Below are 22118 nucleotides of genomic sequence, written 5' to 3' on the forward strand. Positions count from 1 at the left end.
CTATAAATTCCTCACTGGGCTGTTTTCAACTAGAATATAAATATCAAATCTATGAACTTGAATATAAATATTATAAATTATGAATACATTTTCCAGGGGTACACTTTCCTCAAGAGAACTTTATTTTGAAAACCTCATGAAAACACATTTACACACACAAGTGTATGATGCTGCAGGTACTTAAAAATGTTACCGTGCTCCCACTGATGGGCTAACCTGGTGCAGAAAAGCAAATAAACAATAAGAAACAACTTGCAAAACCCAGTCCAGATTAGCAGCAGGTACAGTATAAAATCAGAGACAGTTCTTGTTTAGGAAAATGACCATATCCGCCTTCTCAGGCAGGATGCGTGAGCGTTCTGGACAGATAGTGTCTCCTGCTGTGGAAAATACACGTTCGCTGGGTGTGGAAGAAGCTTGAACGCATAAATAGGAGAAAGCTAGATCTGACAGCAAAGGATAAGTCTTTTGTTGGTTCCACCAGACCACCACCATGCAGCAGGGTCGTCAGACATAAGTATCCGTGGAACGTCCTGGTACATCTGCAGCTCTCTCTCCACTCGTTTCTTGATGGACATGGAGCTCTGTTATTTCGCGGTTATTTCATTTTTTTTTGTAAAGTAAAGCCACACTTTCGACCGCTGACGCCCGCTATCCATGCTTGAGCTTGACTGACTCGTTCGGCTATGCTAACACTTCCGGCGGTGGGCGCTTCTTCGTTGGTGCTCAGCGGCTTCTTCTTCCAGTTCGGCGGACATTTTATTTATTTATTTATTTTTTTCCCTTTCCGGTCGGCGGACTGGCTATCGAAAATAGGAATCGAAATTTAAACTTTTGAACGATACCGGGAGAATCGGAAAGTTAGTCCCGGTTCCAATCGATACTCGATACTCAATACCCAACCCTAATTTGTAGACACACAATATACTTTCTTGGCAGATGAAAGTATGAATATTGCTCTGCCTTTATAGGTGGGTTGCAATCACGTGAGTATGTTCCCCACCATTGCAACTACTAACATCACTATACACAACTATTGCCAGTGTTATCTAGTCGAAAAGTGTTTAGTCTCTACAGTCGTAACCCATGCTATAAATCTGCTTGCTCGTCTATCGTTCACCACTCGACACTAAATTATCCTGTCCTGCTCTGGCTTTGACTGCCTGCCTCTTTTTTCTTTCCTTCCTTCCTTCCTGGTTTCTGTCCTGAGGCTCACCTCTGCAGCAATGGAGAAACATGACATCAAAACATAGACAGCATCACATCCTGAGACAGAGAAACAGCAGAGCTGGCAGGACTGTGACTGGGAGCCTTTCTGAGAACAGGGAATTGCATAGCTAGTAGTATTTTCTATTCCGGTCCTAGGGAAAAGTTTTAGCATTGAAAATGAAAATTATGTGTAAAAATAAACACCCAGGTAGTACACAGCAGCCAATCCAGCAATAAATTATTGCAATAGGTCAGGTTCTTCTCAAAGAACAATACAATGGACAATAACTTGGATATACTTCAGAGTAGGGCTGCAGGTAACAACTAACTTTAACTGGTCATCAACTATCTTAAAGATTGGTAGCTAATCAAATTATGAAGCGACATTTCATTCAGAAATATTTATTCACACTGTAACTGTGCTGCTCATTAGGCTGTCAGAAAAATGTAAACTTCTGTTCATTTAAAAGCAAGGACAGGCAAAACAAAACACCTAAGCTATCTACTGTGCATTTTCTGATAATGTGTGTGACAAGCGGTACACGGGTATATAGGCAAAATTTAACTGACAGACTTTGGCTAAAATTATAGCTAAAGGGGACCTATTATGCGAAACCAACTTTTCTAACCATTTGTTACCGGTTTTGTGTATTTGGAATCCGCTAAGTACTGAAAATCTGAAATCAAACCATGGAGGCATTTGTGACGTCTGCGGATATCTCCACATATGGTAGAGATTTACCCTAAGAGTGTTACGCGAGTCCGCCATTCTCGTCCGACGTTGTAGTCAATGAGTGTCGTCTTCTTCTCTATCCTCTTGTTGTGGGGCAAACTCGCTTGTACATGCACATGCATCCTCCGCTGTTGCCATTTCCACTACAAAGTAGCATATAGTTCTTACTTCAGTCAGTAGACTCGATATAATGTACTAAAAACTACAACATGGCTGACGGGGGGAAAATATGCAGTCAAAGTGGAGGCACGTAAATAAGACCGCCCACAAAACGGTGCATCGTTAGGAGACGGTCAGAACCGGCTTGAAGATGGTCTGTCAAAAATCCATCCATCTTCTACTGCTTGTCCGTCACGAGGTCACGGGAGTGGCTGGAGACTATCCCAGCTCCACTTGGGTATAATCTTTGCAAAATGTATATACTTATGTGTTTCAATGCATCTGTTAAACCATATCCAATTGTATTTCCATGTGAAAATACCATCTAAACATCAAAAATGTCACAAATTCAGACGGCCATTTTGAATATCCGCTGCGAATGTTTTCGGCAATTTCCATAGATTCAGGGTCAGCTGACGTCACGATGGGAACGCTTCTGCGCACTGACCATATTAGCAGATTAGTCATACTGAAAATATGCAAAAAATAGAAAGAGATGTGCTGTCTATTATTCACAATCCTTATGTAAGACAAGAACACAAGTTTTTTTATGCAGTCTAAGTCCTAAAATAAAAATAAAAAGTACACTAACAATGGAGTCAAAGGGGACACTCTATTCCACCAACAAAACCCTCTAAATAACCATACAAAACTTACCAAAAATTTTCTATTTACATATCGTGACCTGAATATCAACCGAATATTATCGATGTTGTTTTATATCAGCGCTAATGCAGACAAAGTATTTTAGTGGCGCATTGATAACAGAGAGCTAACTATAGCTTATGCTGTAGCATTGAGCCAGCCGATGTCCTGCTGCTGCATCATGTCTCGGCTCGTCAAAGTTATTCTAGATTATAAATCATACCTCTCATCTGGATAATAGGAGGATTTAGCCATGAATCTATAAATTCTTCATCTGTGACATTCCATTTTTTATTAAAGCCATTTTTCCCCACACAAATGACTCCCTGTTGTTAGATATTTAGCTTGCTAAGAAGCTATCTGACAACAGAGACAAGTAGAGTACAAGACCGCATCCTCCAGATGTCCAACATGCCTTCACTTTCAATGCTAAGCATGACACACGTACTGCCATGAAAAGCAAGCTTTGCTTTGCAAATTGAGCAAATTATTCATGTCTTTGACAGGTTTAGGATGAAATGTTCCCATATTTTCAATGTTTTCACGCTGTGTTGTTAGTGGCTGCAGGCAGACTCGCACATGTTCGTTTCCGTCTCAAAAAACACAAGCCATGATGTCACGCTTGTTGATAAAAGAATTGGTCTGTTTCAAATTTTATTATAGATTTTCAGAGTAGCCAGTGTACAGCTTCATTAGCCAGTATTCACTGGAAAATGACTGAGAAAAAAAACTGTCATTATAGTCTAAAAGGGGGTGAGAGTTGTACAGTACTCCAGGGGTGCAAAAATTGGTCAACTTTGTAGTCAGAAGCAAAGTCATACCAAAGACTATAAAAATGGGGCCCATAACCTCCCTGCTTGGCACTCAGCAACAAAGGGTTGGAGTTGGGGGTTAAATCACCAAAATGATTCCCGGGCGCGGCTCCCCAAGGGGATGGGTCAAATGCAGAGGACAAATTTCACCACATCTAGTGTGTGTGTGACAATTATTGGTACTTTAATCTTTAATCTTTAAAAAAATAAAAAATTTTGTAAAATAGTCAAAATAGTTGGTGACGTCATTGCTTGTGTTTTTCTGCCCGCAAACCAACATGCACAAGTTAGTGTGAGCAAGCAACAGGAAGACAAAAATGTCTGCGTCCACTGTAACATCACTGTAAGCAAAAACATTGAAAGTATTAAACATGTCAAAGACACAAATAACTTCTCAATTTGCAAAGTGGACCTTGCTTTTCATGGTAGTACGTCTGTGATGCGGAAGCATTTAAAGTGGAGGCGTACAGGACATCTGGTGGGGCAAATCGATTTTTAGATGCATCGCAATTCGGACATGGACGATTATAAAATCCATTTGTAAACGTCCATAATTGATCTATTTAATGTGAATAAAGTAATGCAGGCAGTTCTAAAATTTGGCTGACTGCAGTGAGCAACCTCACAGAGAGATCCGACAAGCTCCTTTATTATAGGGCTCTTATACTTTTACACACATTTCCATTAATTTAGAAAAAGTGGGAATTAACTTCACTGTTTATTATTACAAATGCACTGTTTTTAAAAGTTGCAAGTGATAAACCCTTATTTAGTGAAACGGGGAAAAAATTTTTTAACTGCATGAATATACATGAATTAAAGATGCATCAATAATCGATTTTTAATAAAATCGTGGATCCTGAATCCTAATTGTAATCGAATCGGGAGGTGCCCAAGGATTCCCACCTCTACCACTCGGAACAGAGTTGTGCAAAAAATAACTCAACTAAACTATCATTTTAGCCAAAATACCCCAGCTAAACTTTCTCTACATACATGTGTGCAACTTTCTAAAGGCATCACTTTTGTTTTTGAGGAACCTAGATTACTTTGTTATAAAAATAATGAAAAAAAAATAGGGATGTACGATAATTATCAGACCGATATTAGATATGACGTCACACTCTAAATCCGAAGAATAGCTCCAATAACCAATTGAAAAACAAACAAACATGCTCCAATGAAGCGATTTTACCCATACTGTGCTGTAGGTGGTTTAGTGTGAAGAAATTAATTCTAACTTTCTAAACTTCCCCTGAGCTTACCAGAGCTTAAAATGTAAACAAACACGGCGTCAATTATGCGGGACTCCTTCAACGTAACAAACATCACTATCCATCCATCCATTTTCTACCGCGTGTCCCTTTCGAGTTTGCGGGGGGTGTCGAGTTTATATCAGCTGCATTTGGGCGAGTCGCTACCTTATCGCAGGGCCAACACAGATAGACAACATTCACACTCGAGCCACGTTAGCGTTGCCAATCAGCCTATCTCCAGGTGCATGTCTTTGGAGGTGGGAGGAAGCCGGAATACCTGGAGGAAAACCCACGCAGTCACGGGGAGAACATGCAAACTCCATACAGAAACACCCCGAGCCCGGGGATCGAACCCAGGACTTTTGTATTGTGAGGCACATGCACTAACCTCTGTTCCACCGTGCTGCCAAACATCACTAGCCACCCTGAAATGCTCCTCTGTCCCACCGTGCTGCCAAACATCACTAGCCACCCCGAAATGCTGTAACCATCACCATGACGGTGTCCAGAAAACAAATACATACACCTGCAGCCACCCAAAGCTATTCGCTGCGTCAAAAAAGTGCAAAAAAGCCGCCAGAAACGAACCAAATGGCCAAAAATATCTGCAATTTCCTCATGGCAATGACGACGATGATGATCGCTGAAGACACTAAACCTCATCGGCCAGCAGACACCGGGAGCCCCGTTTTTTTTTTACACTTCCGAGCCGCTGCTCTTTTTCTGATGTATGTTTGCTAACAAAATACGTGATTTCCACACTCCTAGTAATTTTTTATTTTTCTAGCAGCCTAGTGAGCAGCACAGTTAGTTAAAGTAGTCACCTTTACTGCCTTCATTCTTAGTTAGCACATGCCTGAAATATCTCAAGCTGAATTTAAAAGCCCATGGTTAAATAAGCGCCACTGAATACGTGTTAATAATCCAGTTAGTCAACTAGTCTTTAAGATAGTCGATTGACAAAATTACTCGTTAGTTGCAGCACTTGTGTACCTGCTTGATGATACTTGTGATATAGTGTATGCCTACCTACCTTGTTATGTAAAATTCCCAGTCAAGCGCCACCCAGGTTTCCTGGGTAACTTCAGTGTGTGGTCATCTCCTGAAAAAAATATACAAAACCATGAAGGCAAAACATCTCAAATGAATGCAGAACATCATCTCAATTAAGTTTACTCTATGCATTTTATAACAGCATTGCAACATAATATAATTATTTGGCTATACAGAAATTCATGTTAATAAATTATTTCTTAAATTTAGTAAGAAAGCCACAATAAGTTGCATCCTGTTTTCGTCGTTGCTCAGCTTGTTCCACTGCGTCATCACTTCCCTTTCCTGGAAGTGTGCCCACTGCCATTTCATCCAGCCTATTTGCATACTGTTTTTATCAGGCTGGTTGTTAAGATTCATTCTGCTGTCTCCTCATGCTTTGGCCATAAGACGTTTAGCAAGCAGAAATACTTCATAACTCCTATACTTAATTACTCCTACAGTGTTGGAAAAGTCTGAATTACAAAAAACGTTTTATTTCAAACCAATGTCTTCCAACCAGCCTATCCCCAAGTGTCCCATATTACTACCTTCACAAGCAGTATTCGCCACTGGAAAACATGCTCGTAAACAAGGCGTCAAAGCTTTACTGACCTTCTATAAGTTTAGGTTGTAACACCGATAACACAAACAAGACAATATCAAGCTGCTCCCAAATGTCTGTGTACAGTTATCCCATTTCAAGAAAGTGATTTGCACTATATTTCAGACCACATGCTAGTATGAAGGGATTTGTCCGAATCCTGACCCAAATACTATGAGGACTCGCCTTTAGGATCACACTCACGCTATCATTTTACTGCCAACCATTGAGCCTTGGCAGATTCTTATATCAAACCATGGTTTTAACACTAGAAGTCCCAGCATTTTTCTGTCTACCTAGAAGACCCAGAGAGGGGTCATTTGGCCCGACGCTTTTCCCGAATACACTAATCACTCATTTTGTTATGGTAATGAGGCTGTTAGGGGCAGTTTGTCTAGGTAGACAGAACAATTATACATGTGGGAAATGCCGAAAGGAGCAATGGCAGTGCCAGGATTGTGAGTGACTGCTCAAATGTATGTCAGTCACGTTTACATGGACATGGTTTTTCATTCTTTGTAAATATGCTTTTTTCTTTGTAAATTTTTTTTTTTAAACTATTTTTGGCACACAAAAATAACAATTGCTTCTGCAACAACCCTCCACACCAAAACTGGGAAAACAGTTGCTTTTTCATTCTTTGTAAATATGTTTTGTTTTGTATTTTTTTTAACAATAAATGTCAGAGTGTTGATCCCTTCATTCTGTTGATCCTTGCAAAAACACACACAACCTACCTCAGAACTAAAGCTTGAGCTGTAAGGTCCCCTCCCCCACACAGGCTCAAGTGGCCCCCTGCCGTGTGCCACTAACAGCCACATTTTCATAACAAAAGGAGTGTCCACAGGGGGGACTAGGGGTCAAATGACCCTCTTGTGTGTTTTCTAGGTAAAAATGTCAATTGACCCTTCTCTGGGACTTCGCGTGTTAAACTGATGGCAGGGCATACTAAACAGAGCTGAATGTGTTTTTTATAAAACCGGACTATAAATCGAGTATATTACCATCAATTTACAGTATCTCAGTCATCACCATAAACATTAGAACATGATTAACCCAAGTCTTCAACACAAACCACTGATCAGATCATTCGTAATTGTGGATCTGCTGCTGTGCTCATGACACAGCTAAATAATTCAACACTGAGAAAAACGTTGATTTTTTTGTAAAAACGAAATAACTTCTGGACAATATTCATTGCCAACTCACTCACACAATATTTGAAGTTGTTTTTTTTTAATTCCCTGATATTACTTTAGTCCTTTGGTACTTTACCACAAAATATATTCTAAGAGTAAGGGCAGGAGTTAATACAGACTTTGTAGGATAAAGAGTAGTGTGAAAATGGGGGACGGAAAAAGCAATACGGCTCTTAACTGAGATCAAGATGGTTATTTTATACAAACTCAAGTCATGAATAATGATTTCAAAATTAAAAATCTACTAGCCATTTTTGCAATCGACTTGTACACTTTCAATCCAGTGTGAACAGGTTTGCCTGGAGAAAGCCTCATTTAAAGTACCAGTATAATGGAAAAACAAGTCGCCTTTATAGGCTGAATTGTTTCATTGTATCCGTTAAAACATATCTAATTGTATTTCCAATTGGCAAAGTATGTGAAAACACTGTCTAAACCAGTGTTTTTCAACCTTTTTTGAGCCAAGGCACATTTTTTGCGTTAAAAAAATCCGGAGGCACACCACCAGCAGAAACCATAAACTCAGTTGACAGTTAAAAGTCATTGTCGCAATTGTTGGATATGACTTTAAAACATAACCAAGCATGCATCTATAGCTCTTGTCTCAAAGTAGGTGTACTCTCATGACCTGTCACATCATGCCATGACTTATTTGGAGGCTTTTTTTGCTGTTTTCCTGTGTGTAGTGTTTTAGTTCTTGTCTTGCGCTCCTATTTTGGTGGCTTTTTTTGTTTTGTTTTGGTATTTTCCTGTAGCAGCTTCATATCTTCCTTTGAGCGATATTTCCAGCATCTACTTTGTTTTAGCAATCAATAATATTTCAGTTGTTTTTATCCTTCTTTGTGGGGACATTGTTGATTGTCATGTCATGTTCGGATGTACATTGTGGACACCCTCTTTGCTCCACAGTAAGTTTTTGCTGTTGTCCAGCATTCTGTTTTTGTTTACTTTCTAGCCAGTTCAGTTTTAGTTTCGTTCTGCATAGCCTTCCCTATAAGCTTCAATGCCTTTTCTTAAGGGCACTCACCTTTTGTTTATTTTTGGTTTAAGCATAAGACACCTTTTTACCTGCATTTACAAAGCAATTAGCTACCGGCTGCCACCTACTGATATGAAAGAGTATTACACGGTTACTCTGCCGAGCTCTGGACAGCACCGACACTCAACAACAACAACACATAATTTGGAGACTATAATTACTGGTTTGCAAAAAAAATTTTTAACCCAAATATGTGAAATTAGATAATCTCCCACGGCACACCAGACTGTATCTCACGGCACACTTGTGTGCCGCGGCACAGTGGTTGAAAAACACTGGTCTAAACATCACAAAATGCCACAATTTCAGACGACCATTTTGAATATTCCGCTCCTCCGAATAATTTCGGCAATTTCCGTAGATTTGGGGTCGGATGACATCACTTTGACCATATCAGCAGATCAGTCATACTGGACATACGCAAAAATTGGAAAGCGATGTGCTGTCTATCTTTCACAATCCCTATGTAAGACAGGAACACATATGTGTTTTTCTCTTTTATGCATTGGAGATGGTAATTAAATACATTTTTAAAAACTCCACTAACAATTCAATCAATGGGGGCTCCTTTAATTTACCTGCGTAGACCTCTAAATAACCATCTAAAACCTGCTAAAAATACACCATTTACATCTCTTGACCTGAATATTAACCAAACATTAATGATATGGTTATAAGTGTTAACTAGGGATCAAACATCACAGGATGATATTATTGTAGTAATATGTCCAAAAAAGGCTTAAAAATAATAGTGTGTAAAATGAAGTGGCATAGAATGTTTAGGATAAACATACTTAGGCCTAATCCCAATACACCCCCTCACTCACTACCACTAGCCCTCACTCGCTACCACTAGCCGTCACTCACTACCACTAGCCGTCACTTGCTACCACTAGCCCTCACCCGCTACCACTACACCCTCCAAATTAAGTAAAAAGGGGTAGAGCGTTGTAATCTTCCCTAGGAATTGGGACACAACTTGCTACGTCACTGCATAGTTTACGTTCGGGCACGTAAGCGACTACGTAGTTACGTTTGCACATACGTCTCACCTAGAGTTGTACCGACACCAATATTTTGGTACCACAATGTATATAGTTATGTATTTCAATACTTTTCAAAATAAAGGGCATTTTAACAGAACATTTAAGATAAAAATTATGATTAAACATATGTTTCCTATTGCACACAAAGAACGATTTTAAAAGATTGCAATTAATATGAAAAGCACAATAAACACATGGGCTTCTCCTATTGAACTCAAACAACAGTTAACAATTATTTTACATATTAGATCAAGTCTGCCATAATCTAGAATTAGGTTAGAATAGAATAGAAAGCTTTATTGACATTGTATTAAATGCTTCATGATTTATGGTTGCCAATATTGAGCTGTGCTTTAAGACATAAAATACTCAGTAAACACTGAAAACAAGGCGAAAAATACACAGATGAGACAAGTAGCAGGTAAACACACATTGTTAAAGATAAAACACAAATGAAACAGTGAGAATTTGTTACGAAATTCAGTCAATTCACTTGCATTATTTCACATTACATGGGAGTTTTGGACTGCTCTAATAATTTTCAACAAGTCAACAAGCTGTTGTGCGTGTCTTGTATCTACTGTATAAGTGCACAGGGGAAGCTGTTAACTATATTACCTGGCACTCTTTAAACTCATTGTGCAGGTCTGAATGTTTGTTATTTAAATGTTTACCTTAATTTGTAGCAACGGTGGTAATGCAGTATTGACACATCTGGCGAGACATGTTTTGAATCAGCGCTAGCAGCACGACTCTTTCGTGTTTAAAGCGTCATCTTTATTGATAGTTCTGAAGCCCAAATACCGTCATATTGCCTTTCACACACCCTTTTTATAAACCGGTAAACTTGCTGTTATTTTGTCATCATTCCTTCGGACGATTATTATGATTGAAGGTGCTCAGTGTGTGTGTTTTGACACAGGATTGCACCGTGCCTCGAATCAGCAACGTCACCGCCGCACGGCAGTACATGTGGATTAATACCACAGTACTTTATTAGTAGCAGTGAACTGTACAACCCTACAGTCCCACCATTACACAGCAAACCCGACAGCAGTGAAGTTAAGGGCTGAGGTTGTTTTTTTCTTAAAACATGCATCATGCTTCGGTTGATGAATTAACCAAGAACTACACAGAGAAGAAGCCGCCATTTACGACTGTTGTCTCTTGTGAATTTTTTGAAGGTGTGTAATGTTAATGTTTTCACATTTGCAAGCTTTAATGTTTTAGTATTTTAGTATTATCATTTAGTATTTTAGCATAACGCTAGTTAGCATGGCTAGCTGGCTAACATTACAAACTAAGGTTCCAAACTAGCATGTTACATATTATAACATATGCAGAAATTGTGCATATTACTCTGGCCCTACCTGAGCGAGTCAGCATCTGAAATGCCTCACTCTGAAGGGCTAGATTCATACACCCTACTCCTCGTTCTGCCCATTATCCCTACATGTAAAGAGTCATTGGGACACCACTACCTTCATTGGAACGCGCAAAATGTAGGGATAGGGCTAAAAAGTAGGACGAGGGGGTGTATTGGGATTGGGCCTTACTGTAATAAAATTGGGCTACATCAGGAGGTAGTCCAAATCTGAACTTTTCAAATGTGACCGCAGTCGAAACTGAAATGTGACCAGAATGCAACCGGATTGCAACTTTCGGTGAGCAAACCTTTTTCGGCGGCCGAATTATCACTAGTTAAAAGTGTGCAAATAAGCTGTATGTAATATATAACATATATTACATATACAACTATAATTATATATATATTACAGATACAACAAAACATATATAATATATATTTTATATATATATAACATATAACACATACATCCACATACATGTATACAAACATACATATATATACATGTGTGTGTAAATATACACTACCGTTCAAAAGTTTGGGGTCACATTGAAATGTCCTTATTTTTCAATGAAGATAACTTTAAACTAGTCTTAACTTTAAAGAAATACACTCTATACATTGCTTATGTGGTAAATGACTATTCTAGCTGCAAATGTCTGGTTTTTGGTGCAATATCTACATAGGTGTATAGAGGCCCATTTCCAGCAACTATCACTCCAGTGTTCTAATGGTCTAATGTGTTTGCTCATTGGCTCAGAAGGCTAATTGATGATTAGAAAACCCTTGTGCAATCATTTTCACACATCTGAAAACAGTTTAGCTCGTTACAGAAGCTACAAAACTGACCTTCCTTTGAGCAGATTGAGTTTCTGGAGCATCACATTTGTGGGGTCAATTAAACGCTCAAAATGGCCAGAAAAAGAGAACTTTCATCTGAAACTCGACAGTCTATTCTTGTTTTTTAGAAATGAAGGCTATTCCACAAAATTGTTTGGGTGACCCCAAACTTTTGAACGGCCCAACATATATACATACATACATACATACATACATATATATATATATATATACACCGTATTTTTCGGACTATAAGTCTCAGTTTTTTTCATAGTTTGGGGGTGCGACTTATACTCAGGAGCGACTTATGTGTGAAATTAACACATTACCGTAAAATATCAAATAATATTATTTAGCTCATTCACGTAAGAGACTTGACATATAAGATTGCATGGGATTTAGCGATTAGGAGTGACAGATTGTTTGGTAAACGTATAGCATGTTCTATATGTTATAGTTATTTGAATGACTCTTACCATAATATGTTACGTTAACATACCAGGCACGTTCTCAGTTGGTTATTTATGCGTCATATAACGTACACTTACTCAGCCTGTTGTTCACTATTCTTTATTTATTTATTTTTAATTGCCTTTCAAATGTCTATTTTTGGTGTTGGGTTTTATCAAATAAATTTCCCCCAAAAATGCTACTTATACTACAGTGCGACTTATATATGTTTTTTTCCTTCTTTATTATGCATTTTCGGCCGGTGCGACTTATACTGCGGAGCGACTTATACTCCGAAAAATACGGTACATAAATACATACACATACCTGTACATATATACATACACATATCTGTACACATATACATACGCATATTAATACACATACAGTATATTTACACATATACCTGTACAAATATTCATACACATACAAATGTACACATATACATATACAGTATATATATTTATATATACACATATACACATTAATACCCATACATACCCATATACATACACGAAATATACTATGTTTCAGAAGAAATAGTGATTGATGAAGGACCGGAAATGACATGTACACTGTGGCGTATTTGCTGACATGTTACGTGCATTGTGTAAATTCTTTACATAAGAGAATTCAAAAACAAAAGCTAGCATAGATCCACGCTGATGTCCGTATTTCCTCTATTTAACAGCCATAAAAATATTACAACCCTCTGAAATATATTATCGTACATGTATCCATTCATAAATTCTATTACTTTAATTTATTTTCACTTAAAAACACACATATTTTTAAGGCGTGTTGGGTAACAAATAGGAACAGTAGTGACTTCCTTGTTAATTTACTGAATCTGGTCCACTTCCTTTGTCGTCACTTTTTTGAATGCAAGTAACGCCGAGGCCACATTGGGGCAACATTGGGACTGTATGCGTTTATACTAAAGTCTGATAAAGATCACATTTTACTTGTAAATTATTATTTCGAAAAAATCTGATTTGGTCCACTTTGGCCTGCAGTGTAAACAGTCACTCACTGCGCTGCCTTCTGCCCAACTCTTGGCCAACGTCACATGATCTCCTGTTGCCTTGGCACCAACGCACGTCTCTCAACTAATTATGCGTTAGCCAACTTGCAGCCAGTGTGAGCAGCAACTTCCATTGCAACATTACTTACTAAAGGGACAAGCGGTAGAAAATGGATGGATGGACGGACTTGCACAGAGATAATATATTGGTGCTAGCTGAACTGAGCTCTAGTGAGGTTGTGCGTGCAATTGCTGAAGTTACACCTTTTCGCGCAATGTCACACATGAAGGTTTTAACTGCACGCTTGTGGACACTTTTAAGGCATATTTTCCACTCAAAATATGTCTAAATTCCAAATTGGGTTTTTTGTCAATCATGTTTCTTAATATTGATTATGTAGCAAAATGTCAGTATTGTGTGTCAAAAAGAGAAGATGATAAACCCATTATTGCACTTGCTACTGGAGGTGCAAGACAAATAATGGGGAGAAACAAAATGGATTTGTCTATAATAGACATTGTCTCTTGTGCATAGTTAACGTTGATTTAACTCCAGAATATAAAACGTTATATTCACCCTTCTTGTTTTTCTTTGTCTTTTTTGGTGACAACTCAGCACAAACACAAAATGTATTACTTGTTGTTCAGGAGCATATATTTTAGAAATTCTATGTCATGTCTTGTACCAATTTCAGGTTAATAATTATGCCTAAATAACAAATCTGTGGTGCGCACTGATTCTCTGCTGATAACAGAAAATGTACCCTTCAGTGGACAAGCGTTATCAAGCACATTATCTTAAACAGCACGCGCAACCTCAATCCTGGTTTCCATCATTCTTGAATGTAGTATTCACACTTGTCCTACGCTTCAAAAAAGTTGAGTCTTTCAGTGTTTATACAAGAACAATAACACCGGTATTCATAAAGTTCAACTCTGAAACCTGTTTATAACCATGTGTGTTTTTGCTCACAAAAATGACAAGGCAAGCCTCAAACTGGCAGTTTTTAGGCACTTTTATTCAAAAAGGTTTTGGTTTAAGTTGCCTCTAAAGTTCAGAACAGCAACAGTGTCACACAAACATGGCTAGAATAGTGAAGCACATTCCTGTTCAGTAGAAATAAAAGCCTGAAACTTGAGCTCTCTGAGACAATGGCTAGTAGGCCAACAATAAACATGGACCCGCCTAAAACAAACTGGGGTGCATGTGAATGCACACAACTACAACCCTTAAAAAACTAACAACAAAAAAATCACATCAAGGCACAAAACATAGGATTTAGAAGCCTTTAGGGCACAAGAAACAAGGCAACGTATTGTAAACCAATTTGTGCCACTTAAATAACAGAGAGAAGTAAAAAAAAAATTACACTAACCAATATGAGCTTATAGGTTATCAAGTTCAAAAACAATATGCAGAAAGACTTCCGTTTTTTTATTTTATGAACTGTACCACTTATCAAGGATATAATCAACCTCAATATTAGCACGGTTGCTAAATCAAAGAAGCAAAACCTAGAATTAGGGATGGTAAACGAAAACCGGTTCCTGTTGAGGACCGGCTCCCAGGGTTTTGATCCCTGGGAATCATTTGACAGTTTTGTTAGCAATTCCCTAATTGATGCCTGTGGGCACGCATGACGTCACCATGCACGGCGCCGATCAGCAGCACAAACGTTGGAATTATTTACGAGAAAGGAAAACAGGGCAAATTGCAATACTTGCAAATTGAATATTGCATCAAATTGAGAAAATACGAGCAGAAACATTGGCAGACACAGCACGTGATAACATTGAACTGATGACACGTTTTCAATCCCCTTCAAGACGCAAGTGAATCACCACCAGCAGCGGCAACAAAGTCAGCAAGTCGTCTGCTAATCTGCCTATCATACCAAAATATGTTATTAACTGTTACGTAAAATTAATGTTTTTCATGCATCGCATGATGATGCCGTCTGGCCGGCAGTTTGCATGCCTCCTTCCTAAGGTGTTCTCCACAGCTGGAGTCACTGTGATTAGTCAGAAATATTGCGTATGCAGACATTCTTAATTTTCTGCAAAATAAGGGTTAATTTTCATACCTGGTGGTTGAAAAATTGCACAGTGTACAGTTCTAATTGACTTGCTTGTATTTGTCTTTGGCTAACATAGTTGTACTTACTGTTGAGCACTCAGCATATATATTGTACATACTGTACATATTTTAAAAGGAATACTTTTCATTTCTGTTTGAAAAATGTTAACATTTTGTTGTTAAGACATGCACCTGGGGATAGGTTGATTGACAACACTAAATTGGCCCTAGTGTGTGAATTTGAGTGTGAATGTTGTCTGTCTATCTGTGTTGGCCCTGCGATGAGGGGACGACTTGTCCAGGGTGTACCCCGCCTTCCGCCCGGATGCAGCTGAGATGGCTCCAGCAACCCCCGCGACCCCAAAAGGGACAAGCGGTAGAAAATGGATGGATGGATGTTAACATTTTTGTGTTACAGAATTATTTGTTCTATTTTGTTTATTATTACAGTAGAATATCTTATTATGATATAGTTCCAAATTAAATATTTTTTTCTGGCACCTATCGAGGCTGTGGGTCTCCTAAGATCTCACTGTTGTGTTTGTATTCTCATGTTTTTTGCTAAACTAAACACGATTGATGCTAATCAACTTGTTTGCTATCCTTTTATCCAAATGAGAATCAATAAGAGAATCGAGAAAAATACGAACCTTTAAACACAATCAAAAATGGAATCGGAACCGTAAAAAGCTTTTCAATTGCCATCCCTAGCTATAATTAATATGACAATAGTGCTATGGAAATAAGTGGTGTATCTGTAGTAGGGATGTCCCGATCCAATATTTGGATCGGATCGGCCGCCGATATTTGCCAAAAAATGCGTATCGGCAAGGCACGGGAAAATGCCGATCCAGATCCAGTTTAAAAAAAAATTCCCGTTACGCATTTTCCAGCACACCTTCAACACATCCACAGGTCTGTGGATTCTCACGCAGTTGCTTTTCGCTGCTGGCATTACACGACTTGCTCTTCTCACTCTTTTCTGTGTCTCCCTCTCACAGACAGCAAGCGCACCTTCTTACACACGTCACATACTGTCACGTCATACGTCACATACGTATACACCCTCTCCCAGCAGAGAGGTAGCAGAACGGCTAACGTTAGCTGTGATGCTAGCGCAGCCGTGCGAGCAACGTTCCCTCTAAGGTGCACGCCTGTGCAATTGCGCACTGCTCAAGCGTCCTCTGCGCTTAACAATTATATGCCACGCACAAAATCAAATAACAAAATAACCGCATAACAATTTTCGACACACGGACACGACAGAGAAAACAGTTTTCGTCATCATTGTTCAAATATTGTAACGTCTGTCGAGACGCTTATCTCCATTCGGTGCCACACGCCCACACCATCAAAATGCCGAGGCAAACATTTCCACATCAACACCTTATGAAAAAATTAGTGATTTTTTTAGTTGTGATTTCCTTCTCTGCATGAAAGTTTAAAAGTAGCATATATTAATGCACTATGAAGAAGAATGTTCTAATGTAGACATGCAAGCCGTGAAAGAACATTTTGAAAATCAAGACTACATTTCCTGTAAATGGGTGCATTTCTACCCTATATGTTAACTTTAGATTAATTCTCATATCAAACTCTTTTGGCTGTCTTTTTGACACTTAAATCCGGCGCCCCCTCCACACCCGGATTATAAATATTGTAAATAATTCACTGTGATTATCTTGTGTGATGACTGTATTATGATGATAGTATATATCTGATAGTATATGTCTGTATCATGAATCAATTTAAGTGGACCCCGACTTAAACAAGTTGAAAAACTTATTCGGGTGTTACCATTTAGTGGTCAATTGTACGAAATATGCACTTCACTGTGCAACCTACTAATAAAAGTCTCAATCAATCAATCAAAACACATAGAATCATCATACTGCTGTGATTATATGCATCAAGTGTTCATTCAAGGCTAAGGCAAAATATTGAGATATATATCGTGTATCACAATATGGCCTTAAAATATCGCAATATTAAAAAAAGGCCATATCACCCAGCCCTAGTTCAATGATGCCATTTCTGCTTGTCATGTATAATTTTGTCTATTTTGTGTTTATCCTTGAATAAACAGGTCAGTTTCTTGTTACCAACCATAGTGTATTATTCAAACTCCCCTAATTCAGCTGGCTAGTTGTTATCAACCCTTTTCAACATGATTCTGACAACTAAGTAGGCTAAATAATACATGCTCGGATAGGCCAGTATCGGTCAGTATCTGTATCGGATCGGAAGTGCAAAAACAATATCGATATCGGATCGGAAGTGCAAAAACCTGGATTGGTACATCCCTAATCTGTAGTAGTCCATTTTTGTATTGGCGTGTTCATGTTGCCAAACAGTGTTTTTCATTCTAAAAAATGTTGACTTTGCTCACATAGACAATATTCGACAGGCCACACACCATCATTTTTGCTGTTAGCAGCTGCTGTGGTCATGTGATGCAACATTTAAATGAGCAACAACATATAAAAACATTCAATGTTAGTTGTCTGACATAACTTGTCAGTGGGTCAACATTGGTCATTGAGAGCGTTTGCCACAAATAAAAATCCCAAGAAAGTGCATGATAAAGCCCACCTTTAAAGAGATAATGTCATGTTGTTGCCACGATAGGCTACACCAAGGGTACCCAAGACAGTGGCTTCCCAAACTAAATACACATTAATACTGGCTTCTTTCAAGCTCACACAATCATACAGTTTATGAGATGCCCATAAAGCTAACTAGTTGCCATCAATCAAATGTGTCAATCTCCACTCACTCATGGTGCTGCTGTACGCTTAAATTTGCTGTATTATGGGCCGCAGTGCGATATACCCGCGGGACAGCGATCTTCACGATTTAAGATGACACTGGCGGCTTCTAATCAGAGAAAGGGTCTCTGCAACCCGCTTTTCGTCGCACACAGAAGTATCTAAAGAGAGTCTCTACACTCAAGTAGTCTCCAATACTACCAGAAATAGATGCCAGATTTGGTGCCAGTCGTTTTTATTACAGAAACAGTGACTAAAAGCATTGGACAAATCTCTAAAATAAAAAAATTAAACCCTTTTTTAACAAAGTACATTGTACAATAAGCAGCAACAATTTAAAAATAGAACAAAACGATTCTATGTAAGAAAAATATATATGTTAATACTATACCTAATAACAGAATTGTTTTAAATGTATATTCACATATTTTGCCTTTTTAAAGAATATATGCATCACAATCATTGGTACTTTAACTTTAATTATAGCAAATCATGTGATGACGTCATATTGACCCCACCCCTAAAAACAGGGTTTTTTTTTAATTTAGGGGAAACTTAAAATAAAAACGTCTTACACAACAATCATGCTTTGTCAGAGATGTTTTGTAATGTTATTCTGTGATATTTGCACCTAAAGAAGTGCAAGGATGTTGAATTTATGTTATGTAGTAATTCTTATTTAAATATTATTGGACCAAATTACTATTTTAAAGTAACACATTTGTTATATTTTGTTATTTATTTTAGTTATACAGTCGTGCACTTTTGTTCCTCGTTCCGTACATCTAAATAAGGAACGAACTTGTGTTGAAAAGAAAAGATGAGCGCGGCGAAGAACTACGGTCCGTTTGAAAAAAAATAAAATCCAAAAACTTCCATACTTACTACATTATATATATATATATATATATATATATATATATATATATATATATATATATATATATATATATATATATATATATATATATATATATATATATATATATATATATATATATATATATATATATATATATATATATATATATATATATATATATATATATATATATATATATTTATATTAGGGGTGTGGGAAAAAATCGATTCGAATTCGAATCGCGATTCTCACTTTGTGCGATTTTCATTTTTTTAAAAATCGATTATTTTTTTTTTTTAATTAATCAATCCAACAAAACAATACACAGCAATACCATAACAATGCAATCCAATTCCAAAACCAAACCCGACCCAGCAACACTGCAATAAACAGAGCAATTGAGAGGAGACACAAACACGACACAGAACAAACCGAAAGTAGTGAAACAAAAATGAATATTAACAACAGTATCTATATTAGTTACAATTTCAACATAGCAGTGATTAAAAATCCCTCATTGAAATTATCATTAGACATTTATAAAAAAATAAAATAAAATAAACAATAGTGTCACAGTGGCTTACACTTGCATCGCATCTCATAAGCTTGACAACACACTGTGTCCAATATTTTCACAAAGATAAAATAAGTCATATTTTTGGTTCATTTAATAGTTAAAACAAATTCACATTATTGCAATCAGTTGATAAAACATTGTCCTTTACAATGTGCGGAGTCCCCCAGGGTTCGGTTCTTGGCCCTGCACTCTTTAGTATTTACATGCTGCCGCTGGGTGACATCATACGCAAATACGGTGTTAGCTTTCACTGTTATGCTGATGACACCCAACTCTACATGCCCCTAAAGCTGACCAACACGCAGGATTGTAGTCAGCTGGAGGCGTGTCTTAATGAAATTAAACAATGGACGTCCGCTAACTTTTTGCAACTCAACGCTAAGAAAACGGAAATGCTGATTATCGGTCCTGCTAGACACCGACATCTATTTAATATTACCACCTTAACATTTGACAACCAAACAATTACACAAGGCGACTCTGTAAAGAATTTGGGTATTATTTTCGACCCAACTCTCTCGTTTGACTCACACATTAAGAGTGTTACTAAAACGGCCTTCTTTCATCTCCGTAATATCGCTAAAATTCGGTCCATCTTGTCCACTAGTGACGCTGAGATCATTATTCATGCGTTCGTTACGTCTCGTCTCGATTACTGTAACGTATTATTTTCGGGTCTCCCTATGTCTAGCATTAAAAGATTACAGTTGGTACAAAATGGGGCTGCTAGACTTTTGACAAAAACAAGAAAGTTTGATCATATTACGCCTATACTGGCTCACCTGCACTGGCTTCCTGTGCACTTAAGATGCGACTTTAAGGTTTTACTACTTACGTATAAAATACTACACGGTTTAGCTCCAGCCTATATCGCCGATTGTATTGTACCATATGTCCCGACAAGAAATCTGCGTTCAAAGAACTCCGGTTTATTAGTGATTCCCAAAGCCAAAAAAAAGTCTGCGGGCTATAGAGCGTTTTCTGTTCGGGCTCCAGTACTATGGAATGCCCTCCCGGTAAAAGTTAGAGATGTTACCTCAGTAGAAGCATTTAAGTCCCATCTTAAAACTGCGGTATAGCTCGGTTGGTAGAGTGGCCGTGCCAGCAACTTGAGGGTTCCAGGTTCGAGCCCCGCTTCCGCCATCCTAATCACCGCCGTTGTGTCCTTGGGCAAGACACTTTACCCACCTGCTCCCAGTGCCACCCACACTGGTTTAAATGTAACTTAGATATTGGGTTTCACTATGTAAAGTGCTTTGAGTCACTAGAGAAAAAGCGCTATATAAATATAATTCACTTTAAAACTCATTTTTATACTCTAGCCTTTAAATAGACCCCCTTTTTAGACCAGTTGATCTGCCGTTTCTTTTCTTCTCTCCTCTGCTCCCCTCTTCCTTGGAGGGGGGGTTGCACAGGTCCGGTGGCCATGGATGAAGTGCTTGCTGTCCAGAGTCGGGACCCCGGGTGGACCGCTAGCCTGTGCATCAGTTGTCGACATCTCTGAGCTGCTGACCTGTCTCCGCTCGGGACGGTTTCCTGCTGGCCCCACTATGGACTGGACTCTTGCTGATGTGTTGGATCCACTGTGGACTGGACTTTCACAATATTATGTCAGACCCACTCGACATCCATTGCTTTCGGTCTCCCCTAAAGGGGGGGGTTACCCACATATGCGGTCCTCTCCAAGGTTTCTCATAGTCATTCACATCGACGTCCCACTGGGGTGAGTTTTTCCTTGCCCGTATGTGGGCTCTGTACCGAGGATGTCGTTGTGGCTTGTGCAGCCCTTTGAGACACTTGTGATTTAGGGCTATATAAATAAACATTGATTGATTGATTGATTGAATTATAAAATCTTTTTACAAAAATCTACTACTCTGCTTGCATGTCAACAGCCTGGGGTAGATCCTGCTGAAATCCTATGTATTGAATAAATAGAGAATCGCTTTGAATCGGGAAAAAAATCGTTTTTGAATTGAGAATCGTGTTGAATTGAAAAAAAAAAAAAATCGATTTTGAATCGAATCGTGACCCCAAGAATCGATATTGAATCGTATCGTAGGACACCCAAAGATTCACAGCCCTAATATATATATATATATATATATATATATATATATATATATATATATATATATATATATATATATATATATATATATATATATATATATATATATATATATATATATATATATATACACACACACACACACACATACATGCAGTGTGTATACAAAACATTGATGGAGGGCAGTGCACTCGGGCAGAAGGCAGGGTATGGAGGGTAGGCCTGGCCAACATTTCGATATAATTGATGAATTCAAGTTTTTTTGTTGCAGACGATTTGAAATCTATGTTTTTTCCTCTTGCTCCCGCATACTTTTCGCCCCCTATGAGCTTCCGTAGCCCACGCCGGC

General features: G+C 38.2%; 1 protein-coding gene across 4 annotated transcripts in view; it reads right to left on the reverse strand.

Moving 5' to 3' along the window:
• Nucleotides 1-22118, reverse strand: part of ncoa3 (nuclear receptor coactivator 3) — an 83133-nt gene that overhangs the window by 39744 nt on the left and 21271 nt on the right. For 3 of the 4 annotated variants that reach the window (XM_062046635.1, XM_062046610.1, XM_062046621.1), the window contains exon 2: nt 5848-5916. The exons of the other annotated variant lie outside the window; for it this stretch is intronic. The gene's annotated coding sequence lies outside the window, so the exon portion shown is untranslated. The remainder of the gene's footprint in view (nt 1-5847; nt 5917-22118) is intronic. 4 annotated transcript variants of the gene reach the window in all.

This window comes from Entelurus aequoreus, linkage group LG01 (assembly GCF_033978785.1).
Source record: "Entelurus aequoreus isolate RoL-2023_Sb linkage group LG01, RoL_Eaeq_v1.1, whole genome shotgun sequence".
NCBI classification, from domain to species: Eukaryota; Metazoa; Chordata; class Actinopteri; order Syngnathiformes; family Syngnathidae; genus Entelurus; species Entelurus aequoreus.